The sequence below is a fragment of the Lepisosteus platostomus genome, chromosome 11 (genome assembly GCF_059453375.1).
Source record: "Lepisosteus platostomus isolate fLepPlt1 chromosome 11, fLepPlt1.hap1, whole genome shotgun sequence".
NCBI lineage: Eukaryota > Metazoa > Chordata > Actinopteri > Semionotiformes > Lepisosteidae > Lepisosteus > Lepisosteus platostomus.
The window spans coordinates 1,415,001-1,429,977 of record NC_142621.1 but is presented as its reverse complement, the minus strand read 5'-3'; the positions used below and the strand labels follow the sequence as shown (position 1 = coordinate 1,429,977).

At 42.1% G+C, this 14,977-nt stretch overlaps 1 long non-coding RNA gene across 1 annotated transcript in view; it reads right to left on the bottom strand.

Moving 5' to 3' along the window:
* Positions 1-6,541: 6,541 nt before the first annotated feature.
* Positions 6,542-14,977, bottom strand: part of LOC148651717 (uncharacterized) — a 26,897-nt gene continuing 18,461 nt past the window's right edge. The window contains exon 3 of the long non-coding RNA XR_015925142.1: positions 6,542-7,728. This is a non-coding gene — a long non-coding RNA (uncharacterized LOC148651717). The remainder of the gene's footprint in view (positions 7,729-14,977) is intronic.

Below are 14,977 nucleotides of genomic sequence, written 5' to 3'. Positions count from 1 at the left end.
GTGAGGCAGCACTGTTATGAGCTGACAAAGTGCTTGTTAAAAAGTTTAATTAGTAAATGCCGCTCCCAGAGGCTTGTGATGTTGCGGGCTGTAAATGGAGAAGCTGTCCCAGCCTGCTTGCTCCACAGTAGGCGACACCTCGCGCACAGATGTGCTGCCGAAAAAACTGTGAATGGACAAATGATAACAGAATATTCAGGAATTCCAACAACAGCTCATTAGCAATCTGTCAGAGGTTTTAATTTGTGCACTGGTGTACATGATGCAGCGGTACAACATAATCAGGAGATATAATCTATGCAATGCATAATTAGATTGAAAAGGTGGATGTTTTTCATGTCTTCGGGAAACATGACAAAAATAGCAGATCAAGCCGCTAACTGAATTACCTATGTTGTATCAATTGATTCTTTTTTCTTTATCATTACAATTTTTTTGGCTCCAGGCCTTTCTATTTAAAACCTCATTTTCTAATTCTCAATTTGGATATTATGTTATGCATGGTAAGCCCACTTAATATGGCAGTTCTGTAAGCATTATAACTTGTATTTTTTCCAGTATTATTCCTAATGCATTTAATATCTAGTTCTCTAGCTTTGAAGACCATCTTCAGGGAATATCAAATCTAAGTGTTCCTGCTGCCCTGTGTTTCTTGGGTAGTGGAATCTTAGTTAATTAGCCTTGTACCTGTAGGCAGACTGTTTTTGTTCTGTTTTTATTTCTAGTTAAGTCAAGATATTCAGTTCAGGAAAGATTTTTTTTAACTCCCCTCCTCTTGTTTTGTAATCAAAGCGCTCTACCAAAACTCATGTTTTTTGCATGAAAATTGGGACAAACATTTTTCTAAATTCTCCAGTCCATTAGACAGAAAAGCCCATGGAGAAACAGACAGATACAGATAGTGTTCATTTATGCTCTGCCTTAAGCTGCCGTGGAAAAGATCTCTAGTGTCTCCTTAAGGTGCTTTTAACTCAGTCCACACCAGTTTTGGAGTTAACATGGATTTCTTTCATAGGGAAGTATTCAGAATCTACAAAATCCTCAGTCCTAAAGAAGTTAATCTTGGGACCTTTTAAAAACGTTTTAGAAATCAATAAGAATCTCCAGTGAGGCATTCTGCTGCTATTCAGAACACCCTCTACCACCTTCAAGCTTGTCACAAATTTAATAATAAAGTGAAAATTCCAAAGTTGTGTGAAGAATACCAAGTGATAACCGCAAGCGATGTGGTATACACTAAAGAGCTGCTTTATACTGCCATAGGGGCCTACTGTCAGGTAGTCTCCACTGCTGAAAACGGATGTTATTCACAACAATATGCAAAATATGCACACCCAGGGAGTTTCTCTAAAGGAAGTGAAATGTTAGATGAAAACAATTCAAGAGTCATTATTTATAGAGTGCCTTATTTTATTATTTTTCCGTTTTGACACAAAAATGGAGTCCTCCATACAAGTGCGTTTAACATAGATCTTGCATTAAAGACGTTTCTCATACTAGCTCAAAGCATAAATATTAATACACAACTGCTTGGTAATAAGGATAAAATATAACCAATATGCAGTCATTAATTTTATCTCCATATATACACACTGTTGAACAAAAGCCTTTCACATGTTGCAGTTTTCTGACCCTTGACTGTGTGTTTTTCTTTATTCAGCAACACATTTAATTCTGTGATGGTTTTCGACTGGAATTGTCACCAATTTATTTTAAAACAGCGGTTAATTTAGACAGATAAAGTAGCCTTTTATCTTCATACGTGTTTGGTGACCAACAAATGATCTTAATGAGCTGGAACACCCGACAACAGGTCAGTTCGTTTTTATTGATCAATCTGATTGATAAGCTGCTACAACACCTGATACTGGCTGCTCATGTATAATTCACCCTGAATTTTTGTAGATCCTGATCACTGAGAGTAAGAGATCCCTAAATGACTTGGAAATTTTAGTTTCTTCCCACTCATACAAAGCTGGTTCAATAACAGTCTAAGTTGCTACAATAGTAAAAAATCTAGTGGAGACTTGGAGTAAGGTCTCATACACACATATTGTAACTACTGAATGTAGTGTGGAATGGTGGTTCTGTGGCTAAGGATCTGTGGCTGGAAGGTTGCTGGTTCATATCCTGCGGCCGGCAGAGGAATCCTACTCTGTTGGGCCCCTGAGGAAGGCCCTTAACCCCAGCTGCTCCAGGGGCACCGTAGAAATGGCTGACCCTGCGCTCTGGCCCCCAGCTTCTCTCTCCCTGTCTGTGTCTCATGGAGAGCAAGTTGGGGTGTGCGAAAAGACAAATTCCTCATACATGAAATTGTATATGGCCAATAAAGTGATCTGATCTTTTGACTGTGCCTCAGATGTCTAAGGCCTTTGCATGACAGTGTGTATTATACAGTATGTAATATCTTCTTTGTAATCAGTGTAATTGTATTTAATACATTCTTAAACAAAATATTTGTTTATTGTTTATTATATATTCTTTGCATGTCTTGACTCTCTCGCACCCGAATCGCTGTCACAATCAACTAGTCCTGCAGCCCAGGCCTGACCCAGCGATCTCCGGGCTGTGGGTCCTGGGCTGTCCTTCATGAGCTCGTCGTCTTGCTGAGCCCCCCGGGAGCTCCATCTTGCATCTGCTCATTAAAGTTTTCAGCCGATAGACGTCGCCCGATTTCAACAACTAACGTGTAGTCATGTCTCTCCGGCGCAGGACCACGTTCTCCTCCTGCACTTAACCTCTGTGGCTTTGCAGTGCTCTGCCGGTGAAGTGGTTCAGCACCACAGAGGCAGCAAAGGCCTGGTAGTGCAGAGTTGTATTTGTTTTACACATTACAGGAAGATGAAATGTTAAAGCACAAGAGCAGGAAATAACTTGACCTTGAGGAAGAGAGGATGCATTGTGGCTCTTTCGCAGAAGCGGCCTGTCCTTTTCTATTACCGTGATGACTGGGAAAAACTTCGACACTGAAGAGAGAATTTTGGAACGTTGAGCCTTTTCAAAACATGGATTAACAAAACAAAACAAAAAAAAAACATCTACGCATTTCCCAGTAAAATCTAAAGATTAACTGCATCTAAACAACTTAGCTTGAAGGATTATGTATCCTACAAAGAAAGCGCCGGTCAAATTTAGCCTGAGGGATTTTTTATTGAGGAAATATCCTCAGGATTGTTCACACAGTTATGCACAAAGAGGCTAAGAAAGGCACATTATGTGTTATTTACTCTCTACGTAGAGCTTGTGATTTAGCAGATTTAAACAACACCTTTAAACTTTCTGACAACCTTTTACAGATACGCCGTGATCTAATGCTTCCTATTACAGCTGTGAGAATGGTGCAAGACTGCCAGTGTTTTGTCTGTGTGGCGCCGAATTCCTGGAGCACGTAGATCCACAGTGGTGCTCAGAGGGACAACGTCTAGCGCTGAAAACGCGGCTGGAGTAGCCCTGCTGCCTCTGCCCCGCCAGACCCCGCAGTGGGGTTGTTCTTCCTGCCCAAGCAAGTTCCTTCCTCTTGGCTCTCCTGTCTTCATCTCCGCTGGGGCGGAGCTGCTCTGCTGCTGGTCCTGGAGGGACACTGCGGAGCTCGTACGAGCGTGTTTGCGCGGGGCTTTGCTCTAGGTGGTGGGCCTCTGCGTCTGCGCACACGTGCCCCCGTGACGGTCTTGTGGGGTGCGTTGCATTTGTTCAGTCTTGGAAGCTCTACTGGCCACGGCTAATTGGTTGGTCAGCTGCTTAATTAATTAGTGCACTGTTTGTGCATGTTCCTTTCTGGGCATGCTCTGCCCTCGGCGCTGTTCTCTGGCATGGGTCTTCGGTCCAGGCACTTGGCATGCGTCCCTGTAGCCATCCTGACAGGCACTGTGCTCATCTGTAGTGGACTGGCTGCGTCTGAGCTGCAGGGCAGAAGATGCCATGTCAGTGCCCAGTGCAATGCCCTTGCTGTCCTTGTAGGAGTCTGTCAGTGAAGATGCATCATTGCTAGCCTGCCGAGGCTGGGAGAGCACAGCTTTCAGCTGTGTTTTGGAGAGCCAATCTGAGAGTCTCTGGGCGACCCGACTCACCACATCCCCACTGCCGTGAGGGGTATTGGTGCTCCAGCAGGAGGCGGTTTCCATGGAGAAAGATGCCGTGAAAATGTTCAGAAGACCAGGGATGGGTACTTCAGTGTCCCGTTTACAAACCATTTTGGGTTTCTCGCCCCCCTAAAGATCCCCCCTCAGTTGAAATAGTAAGGCAGTTTCTCGTCGCCCTGCCTGATGTGCTGGGCGGTGGAGCTGCTGGTGTACAATGGCTGCATCTTGTTTCTCCAGTGGGTTCTGCTATTAGTTTAGTGTAGTGGATTAGTGTGAGTGGGCTGACACCAGGATTCAGTGTACAGGAACCACCGGCCAAGAAAAGAAATCCCGTCTTCCCACTGAGGAAGTGAGGTGTGCTGCTAAACCCCTCTTCAGCCTCGGCTTCAGTAGCAGAACCTCTCTTTTCCTCCGGATTCCGGCTCACATCCACGCGGGTGGGCGAAGCGGGAGATCAGGGCTGAGGAAAGGCCGTTCGTCAGTCAGGTCTGGGTCTAGTTCTTCCTAAACAGGGGCTGGCTGAAGCCCAGGAACCTGACTGCACAGGTTTCGGACTCACCTCTGCCACTGGAATAGAGAGGGAGCAGCACACAGTGGTACTGCCGTTGGGCCTGACTGCACCCAGGCTGGTCACAGACCAGTCTCGGCACCCCCTGCGCCTGAGAGGCCCAGCACAGCTGTGTGCATCCTGGGTACTGCGCATTACAAACAGGATATTAGAAACTGAGGAGCTGTCACAAGTATTAACAGTAAGGACCATCACAAAAACAAGAGTTTCTGGAAAAGTATAATTTATACTTTTAATGTAACTGCAAATTTGAATTGCTTTCTTCTTAACAAAGACATTTGCTGTATATAATGCTGGTATTTTGTGGTAAAGCAACATGTAATAGACCAACATCCTGTGGGTAATAGAGGCTGTAAAAGCAAGAGGTTTTTTCTGTCTGTTTTTGCTTTATTTGGCCAAAATATTGTGCCTATCATGAACAATAAGTGCTTCTCCAGAGACATGCCCATTCTCCTGAATTACAGCCCACAGCTGTGGAGGAACGTACAAGGCCTGCATGCTAACACAAGCCCTTCATTTATCAAGGAGAAACAGTTAATTAAGACATCAGAACTGTATCCTTTTAACCAGTAAACAAACACCGATAAAATAAAAGCTGTAAAAGTCCAACACCAGGTTTAAGAAAGCAGTTATGCCAGAATAAGAGGTTGAAAATATAGACAGTAATAAGGGTGTGAAAGGATTGTAGTGTATATAGAGAAGGGCTCAATAAAACCGCAAAGCTCAGTGTGGACACCTGCCCGGATTACGTAGTTTCTGTTTTACTCGATGTGAAGATATAATACCGCACCATTCGAAAAGAGACTTGAAAACATTAAGGTTTAGTTCCACTTGCCACTGTAAAGGGCAGGGCTCTGGACTCGTCACTAGAAAGTCGCTGGTGAGACGCTGATATTGTACAGTCGAACAAGGTGCGTCACCTGCATTGCTCTGGTAACACGCCCAGCGATATCAGCTGATTTGGATAAAGGTATCAGCCAAGTCAATGAGTGGGTTCACTCAGGGAGTGAGTGCTGCTGCAGGAGGAGAGCGCGGTGCCGATCAGCTGGCAGGCCTGAACTGGGAGCCAGGAGGGTAGAGCACCTTTTCCCAGCGCTTGACCTTGAGAAACACGGGCTGCTGAACTGTCAGGTGTTTCCATGCTGAGGAACGCAGGCAGAAGAAGAGCTCTGGGTGAAGAGAGGGATTTTGAAGAGCAAGGCGGCATCCTTCTCTTCCTCTCCGAGCCAAAAACGCACAACTTGCAAATAGCAATTAAACACAGCAGCTGGATGGATCAGAGTCCAGTTCTCTCCTTTTCTGCCTTTTTCCACATTTAGGTCATTACAGCAAAAAAAAAAAAAAACAACAAATAATTAATGGAAACCCAATCATTCTGGAAAAAAATAAATTTCATTTTCTAGATGCTGAATATATTTACAGTCATTTTATTGTACTGTAAATATATTCCTGTACTTTTTTCCTAAAAGGGTGGAGATATTTCTGCTTTTCAGGCAATTTACAAGCGCTAGTAAACTGGACATGGCTCATTTAGGCAGCAAGAGAGGTAAATCTGATATTTTAGTTTGACAGCTTAGTTTGCAGGATCTATAGTTGTGAAATATCACACATTTTGTAATGGTGGTACATTTTTTTCTATTCTGAAACTGATAGCAGAATCTAGCAGGATCAGAAGCCATACTACAAAAATAAAATTACTGGATATGTATTAAATCAAAACTAAAACAACAATAGTTATACTATAATTCTTAAATATATTAATTTGTGTGTCTGTTTTTTCAACATTTTTACATTTACAAAGATGCATTGAAACTGCAGTTCATATTTTTTCCACAAAGATTTTTGTGGAAAATTTAGGAATTTATTATTTTTGGGGATTTTAAAACAGTCTGCACTTTTTTGTATTACTGGGAAAGAAAAATTAAAAAATCACCTTTCAATTAACAAACATGTTTTCTGTGGCAGACCAATGAAATGCAAAGCTCTTACCAGCATGCGAAAACATCAGGAAGAATAAAATTGTCTTCAGTCCTATTTGTACTTTCTCATAAAGAAAACTCTCTGATGGTAAAAAAATGTTTATTTCTGTGTGGCTAAACAAGCAGTTGACAGTAGTTAATTATTAATTAAACATGAAGTTGTAACATAATACAAGTCTAATCAAAAAGTCCCTGATGAGTTCTCAAAACAAACCAGTGGTGAGCAGGTTCAGAACTCTGTCTCTGGTGAGGCAGCCTGCACACTAATGAGCAGTTTGTAGACCTTGGGTACATCGCGACAACTACCTTTGACCTTTCCCTCTATCATCTGGGGAGTTCTGGAAAAAAACTGCTGGCAAGACACAGTTTATATTGCGTACAGATTTTCTTAAGGGGTTTGCTTATCTCTGCAGCCTGCCAAATATTTATAATGAATGTAAATGCCTGATGCCTTGTTTTAAACAGTACACAGCATGTGTTGCGTTTCTCTTCAATTAGAGAAAATACAGGACTCCTTCTTTCTTTGCTTGATAGTAGGAAATTTTGAAAAAAAAATACGTGTGCTGTTTTATAATGAAGACATTAATATATATATATAAGTGCCTAACCAACATGGATACTATGTTTACTGAAATGTTCACTGTTGTTTACCATGGAGTTCCATGAACAAATTGAATGTTTAAATGTACAATGTGAGATTCTTCTGCACTGCTCCTCCGAAACTCAGATGAGGGTGGTGGAATATTGCAGAATATGGTCCATTCGAGCATGAGATGACGGGACTTTTCCTGAGCTCAGTTTGGGTGGAAACACGCACTTGAATGTGGAAAAATAGGGGGCGCTGTTTCTCACACGACACTGGTAATTGACATTTGCTCCACTTGTCTTTTGAGCGGCACCGAAGATTCGAGTCTCAGTTGATTGAAGTCTGCACTGGAGCAGCTTGTATGACAGGGGTGGAAATATTAAGGAGGGGCTCTGCTGTGGCTCCCAGTAAAAATGTTGAAAAGTCTGAGTGCAGGAAAGCAGTGCCTTGCTGGGTTAGGTGGGCTGGTGGCCAGTTAAAGGATCCAAAACCTGTGATGCAGCGAGACTGGGGCCCCTAACAGAATAGGAAGGAGATAAAAGCAGAATAATACTCAGCAACCCCACCATCCTCATCGCTCCTCTGTCCTCCTATAAAAGGCTTTCTGCATATTCTCAGTGTGCTCTGTTGAGGAAGCTCACTTGAAGACGCGAATAGCTGCTCACGATCTGGTGGAAAACCCACATTTGTTTTTGATGATGCCAGTGGTATCCGTTTTAACAGCCGTGCCCACTGATGGTAAAAACTCATCTAATTAACCCTCCTGGTACGGCGTCACGCGATTAAATATGACTGAGCTGCTCCTTAGGGTTCCCGCTGCTGAAAACATTCACAATAATCATTTGTTTTGCTTTCCTCTTTAAACCCATCTCAGAGCATGGTGCACAGATAATTACCAGCTTCATCTCCTGTGTTTTTATCAAATGTTCATTAATAACAATAAAAGGTTGGAGGTTAAAAACTCATTTAATTGCCTTTATGTTAATGACATTATGAATAGCCTTAGCTACAAGATTCTAATTCTGTCCAGTATCTTGTTTCCCTGCAAAGCCCCTAGAGAACTGCTCATTTTACCAGCATTACTGATGCAGAGATTTTCCCTTGCAGGTGGGTTTTGTATATAATCAGAATTAATGTGCAGCACATTTTACCAGGGACAGTGAGCGTGCACTCAGAATAAGTAATTATCACAAGTGCTTTAGGAGGAAGAAAGGCACACATTTGGAAATTCTGAATACATACAAACTCATTAAAAACAATTTACTGTTTTTTAGGCCTTTAAATGTTATTTACAGCTTGACAGTCTTTTAGAAGTAAATTCATTCCCACCTCCGAAAATGTGTAAACCAATAGGAGCTGTTGTGATGACTAAATTAGCAGTCTGCTAAAAATAATGGTAATGAAAAACCCTTTCAGCTCAGCTATTTTAGCCATGAATATTGCAGAGGACGATTTCAAAGGAGCTTAGGCCTTTTAACTAATTCAGATCCCTATTAGCTAAGAAGCAGTTCAGGAAAATAGTTTTGATTGAGGTTATCAAAGGCTCTATAACGGGGGGGTGGGGGTATCTTTGTGTGGGGGGTGTATTCAGTGTGCGAGTTAGAGCCACTGAAAAAAACGACAGCGCCAGAAAAATAACGATGCAGGAAGCGCCCCTGGGACATGTGGTTCTCCATGTATTTTATAAACATAATGTTGCTTTTAATCAAGTGTGTTTCCTTAATCTGCGGCTGTGATGCTCTCCGCGGTGATGGAAACTGCAATAAGAATAAAACTGCACACAATCTGAGCTCGAGCCGCCCCCCCCCACCTCTCCCTGCTCCCCCAGCGAAAATAATTAAATAAATCTTACAGGATATCACAAGGCAGTAAAGCACCAAATATTTCCTGTGCAAGATAGATGAAGTACTACATAAATATTTTTTGATATGCCAACAATATGTACTATAATGAAGAAAACTATAAACCATGAGGAGTTGTTAGTGTACAACTATTGCCTAGACAGAAATGAGGCCAAGGGGATGATAAATAGGCACATCTCCCCCAGCTAAAGAATGACCTGGATACTCCTTACGTCTCGGCGCCAAGTGGGCCCACATTTTTCACAGCGGCACTTAGCATCGGACAGTCTCTGGGCTTCCTTCAATAGGGCTGACCTGCAGCGTACCCTCAGTGGCTCTCCAAACTGTAATCACTTGCTCAGCCTGTAATTTTATCAAATAGCATGCACCTTTTCCTGCCACTTATTGGCCAATTAAGTCAAGTTCTCACGGAGGGGGTCCAGCTGGCGTCAAGTTATCTTGTATGAATTGATTGAAGCCATTCTGCAATCTATGAACCTGCTTTAATGATCTAGGTGATAATACTTGTAATTCTTCTCAGTCAGGGGAATTGGCTGCAGCTGTTGCCTGCTAAATCCTTGTCCTGGTACACTGAAGTACCGGCAAACCATTAATCTGCCCTTCAGAGCTTTTTTTTTTCATAACCATGACTACGTTGGTGAAATGTGACATTTAGGATGCACAGGGAGGAGACAGGCCTGGCTGTGCAGGAGACAGTGGACGTCCCTACACTGCTGCTAACCCTGGGCCCAGCCAGAGCACCTCTGCAATCGCTCTGGTTTTTGGGCCCAGAACCTGTCTGTTAGTTAATACTCTGACACTGACAGGCTCCCTTCTAAATGCAGAAAGGGGCGACAAAAGGGTTTTGGAGAAACCTCAATTTAAGATGTTATTTTCAACACTTTTAAAAACTGCGGCACATAAACATTTTGCACAAGGTCATGAAGTCAAAATAGCAAATTAATATAAAGAAATCTAAATGCACTTAAATTTTGAGCAGTTTAAAATCAGGGTCAAATAATAAATATAAGACGTTATCGCCTGTGTTATTTAGAATGAATCAATACAATTAATTTTATTCTTAAGTGAAAATATTTCTTTTTAAAAAATAATTTGCATCGCAGTTCATCATTTTTTCTATCCCTGTCATGCTGATTTATCATGGAGTTTCTAATTTTTGTCAAAAATTTAATAAGATTTCAAAAATAAAAGTGATTTATTTAATAAGGTAAATGAAAATCCAACTCATCTTGAAGTCTTTAATTTCTTTCATTCTTTCTCCCTGAGATGGAAGATTTTAATTTTTAAGCCTAAATTAATGATACAAGAGCCTGCGCCAGAATTTTAATTATGATTTCCAAAAGGAAGTACATTGTTTTAAAGAGTATCTGAATTTTATTTTAAGTTTACATCAGAGAATTAGAACCACATAGAATATAGTTGCACAGATCTTAAATAATTTTTGATCAGTAAATCACAAAAGGAATATTGTGGAGAAGTGGCACTCTTTCTCAGTAACCCACAGCTTATCTGAATACTTTTATGGGGCAAATCTCTGCAGTTTCAATAAAGGGGAGTGTCTCAACCTTTAAGCCCCATTTCCTAGTATCTCAGCCTGCAGTAAAAACCATCAGAGCTGTAGTGTGGCTGTGTGCAGCACACACACACACAGGTCTGCTGTGAACAGCAATAGGTCAGCCTAAGTGTCCTCAGTGGGTTGAATGGCTGTGGGTCAGGGGTTATTAAATCCAGGTGGAATCTTGGACAAATTTATCAAGGGAATCGGATCAAGTAGAGTTTTAAGTATTGTCACAAGGCTAAAACAGCAATACCAGCTGGTGCACAGTAGCCACGACAAAATTCACCTGGCAACGCAATTTGATGCTTGAAAAGCAAAATACGTTTTTGAAGATCAGTGCTCTCTGAAGGTTGGATTCGTGAAGTGATGTCTGATAATGGATGATTGTGTAATATGACATCAGTACATTACAGGTACATTTACTCATTTTTCTGAGCATTGTTATTTTTTTATTTTCCTTTCCTTTAAAAGTGCACTTACACAAAAACACGAAGTATATAATAAAGAAGTAACGATATGGGCACATAAACGTGTTTGCATGTGATGCTGTTTCAGAGGTGTGTCGAAATGTGTCCCTGCACTGCAAGAAAAACTATTTTGGGAAACTAAATGCAGGTACTTTTTATGTAAATGTCAGCGTTATATTTAGTCCGACAAATGTTATGGCAAAATGGAAGAAATAAACACTGTTGGCAAACTTGATCTGTTTTTAGCAAACAATTTAGCAGGTGCAATATTTACAGCATTAGCTCCGATTTATATATTTTTTTGGCATGGTGGGAGGGAGATCACAGACAGACGCGCCAGACTGCGGCAGCATGAGAATATGTGCAGCGATGGGTGTGGCAGAGCTTTCCAGAGCATCACTCCAGAGCACTTCTGCACCAGCGAAACGCAACACCAGCTCCTGTCTGAAGGAATAGAGCTCAGTCCGACTTCTGTCTGAAATGTCTGCAAGTGGAGAAGAGCTGTCGCAGGGGCAGGGGAAGAGGAAACAAGCACACTCACAGCCTGGTGGCAGTGTGATTGCACGCGGGCTGATCTGATCTTTAAGGTCACTGGGCAATCGAGTTAAAAGAAATTGTGCACATTAGCAGAGGATAAAAAAATCCAGAGTGATAAAAAGCATCAAACAAATTATTGGGCCTGTAAACATAGGCCGGCGTCTGTTAGCTTCTCCCCTTATTATTTTTGGCAGTGATGCATATGTTCCCTGTGCTTGCTCCACGAAGCTGGCTGATTATTATTCCAATCACCAGAGGAAGAGAGAGTCACATTAATTTGTAGTAATTAATAGCACTGATGCATCTGACAGCGCATGTTAACAAGCCTCTCTGATTGTCTGGATCCCGAACTGCGGCCCTTCTTCACGGCAGCACCTCTGAGGGATTCATAATATCAAAGCTTAACGGTATCTGATACTTGTCAAAACGCAATTTATAAAAGTTTAATTCTTTTATTGATTTAGTTCGGTTTTGATGCCTGCAGAGTCAGCTCCCTTGACACAAGTTAGTGAAATCCAGCGCTTGTCACCAGCTCAGCCTCCTTTTTACAGTGAACAATTGCCATAGGCCAAGCCAACAGGCACGGTTTAATTGCCATTAATTAATAGCATAAATCTTTTTTTCTTCTCTTGCACCGCTCTTAAACAGGGCTTCTCAGCGCTCCCCTTTTTCCTGTGTTTGTCAGAACACCTTCTGGCAGGTTTAACCCTTCATACTCCTCGTTCTTAAACGCTTCTGGAATCGTCTGTTTAACTCACTCCCCTGCATGATCTAATGCGAAGTGCGAGCAGCTCGGTGATATTTAACAAACTGGATTTCTTCTTTATTGCAGTATAATGAGGTCAAATGAATCCCTCCACGAGTCGTATACATGCTTAAATGGCTTCTGCATCAAATCCTTTTTGACAGCGAATAAAACAGCAGGCAAACAGAACGCTTGCTCCCATAGAGCAGACCGGAAAATCGCTCCACACAATAATTTAAAATATCTTTTACATCCCCGGCGACGTCCTTCCTTGAATTTCTTTAATTAGATTTCGTTTTCTCCTCCAAGCCGGCGAGCCCCAGCCTATCGCGTACGGTGGTCGCTTAATTGATCTCTTCTCGACGATTTCATTTACGAACATGAAACGATAATTAAGATTTAATTTAAATGAGAGGGGAAAAAAAGGGAGGAAAAAATCTGTGTTCGTTTAGAACAGGGAAAAATAAAGAGGGCGTTATTATGCGCTTAATCTGTGAATTCCGAGTCTCACTTTGGAAGAAGGTAAATGTAGCCGGGAGCCAGTTTTTTGGACAGAATAAGCAGACCTCTTTCTGCTTAGCATACTGAGTGCAATTAGCTTACGAAATGATTCTCAGCCGTGACTTGTTATTAAAATGTCAAAACAATTCCGTTTCCTTTGGCTGCTGAGCGTCACACCCTTGACTTCAGCCCTGCGCCTGTCTACAAGGAAAGTGTCGCTGCCAGTATGCTAGTGGTTTAAAAAGCCCAGTTTATACATATGAGCTCTGCCGCAGCTGCCTGCACTAGCACAATCGGAGACAAGTACAAGTTCTCCATGCTTTATTAAAAAGTTCTGCTCAGGGTTGCACAGACTGCACAGCACATGAATATGTTATGAATATGCTTTCAGCAGCCCAGTTTACTGAGAGTGATTGATTATGGCCCCAGTGCACTTTCAACAAACATCTTAAGTGGATGCAGTTTTGCTTAATTGGGAGCTTTGCAGCACGGATACTCTTGCTTGATGCCGATCATGAAGTCCCTGGAAACTTGAGCGAGATCTTTAAACTAAATGCGCATGTTTTCTGTCTTTATTTGTACCCCAGTCACAGCCCTAACCTGCTGAATTGACCTACATAGCATTATACCTGGAAGTTAATATGTTCCCCACTCCCTCCATGTTCGCTGTTTCTGTTCTCCCATGCTTTCCGAGGAAGGGGAGGACACTCCAATTAAAACAAAAATAAGCTGTTTTAACGGTCTTTTAAATTGACAAGTGAACAATGATTTTAGTATTGGTATCTGTCAAAGGTCCTAGAAAATCCTCAGTTGATAAGGCCCAATGCTTCCAATTAGGAACAGTGCAGGTCTGCAGCCAGTAATGATTTCTAGGTCCCCACAGATACAGCACAGACACTTATTGCAAATTACTGACAAAAAGCCCCGCTGTATTGATGAGAGTACAGTACAGGAGGCTCTCTGTGTACCCGTCAGGTGTAGCTAATAATGAGAAAGCTTGAAGTTTTGACTTTGTCTTTTTCTCCTTCCACCCTTAAACTGGGCCTTTCGTTGATGGCTACAAAAATGTGCCACCTACCAGCTTTAACTGTGTTAGACATTTCTTACCAGATTCCTCACCCGAGGAAATGCTAATGTGATGTCATGTAGTGGCATGGGGCTCATCAATAACATCTGTACGTTCTGCCCGTTATAATTGTGACTTGTCTAGCTGTGTTACAGAAGACCTCCTCAGTCTGTAGGCAAGAGACTGACGGGAGAGCTGATAGATCTGAGTGTGCCTGAGAGGTTCTGTATGTGGTTCAGAGCTGAATATACATACAGACAATGCACCCTTTACATGAGAGTTTCAACAATTTAATGCATGAAATCAATAAAATTGTCAGTTATTATTATTGTTGTTGTCGTTGTTGTTGTTATTATTATTGTTTCTGGTTTTGGCAAGAGACCTCTGAAATGTCATATGTGATAGAAAATTAAAATCCAGTGAAAGCAACGGGCCCAGGGCCGCTTTCCTAAAACACCGTTCTGTCTGTGGCCTACACAGTGGTAGGAAACAGCAGGCCTTGCTAAACAAATCACTTTACTGTGGCTGCTATTCTAAGCAGGAACTCCAGCCCTGTGCATCAGAACATTTCCAGCTGGGTCAGCTCTCAGAACCTGTGTGGAATCGGCACCCCTGGATTCTCTGTCCCTCAGCAGGAAACCGCAAAGTTAATCCAAGAAGCGCAGCCGAGCTGCAGAAGCCAACCTCTTCCTGTGTCAATGAGAGAACCCGGCGAAAACACAGCACTTTACTTCATGTGCTTCTCCACTGACACACTCCTCTGCATGTCTGTGCTCTGTGCCCACTCACAAGTATGAGAGCTGTTGTGCCAAATGAGCTCCCGAGTGCTCAGTCCATATTTATAAAGCTCCATGACACAAAACAAAGGTTATAAGAGATTAAACCCGTTTCTTAAAAAAGTTCTTATTTGGAGCTCTCGGCCTGTCATGGAAGGTTCCCCTGTAGCCTCCTCAGACTGGGCTTCTGATACACTCAGTAAAGCACACAAGGTGTTAGCTGACAATGTTGCCTCATTGACATTACAATATA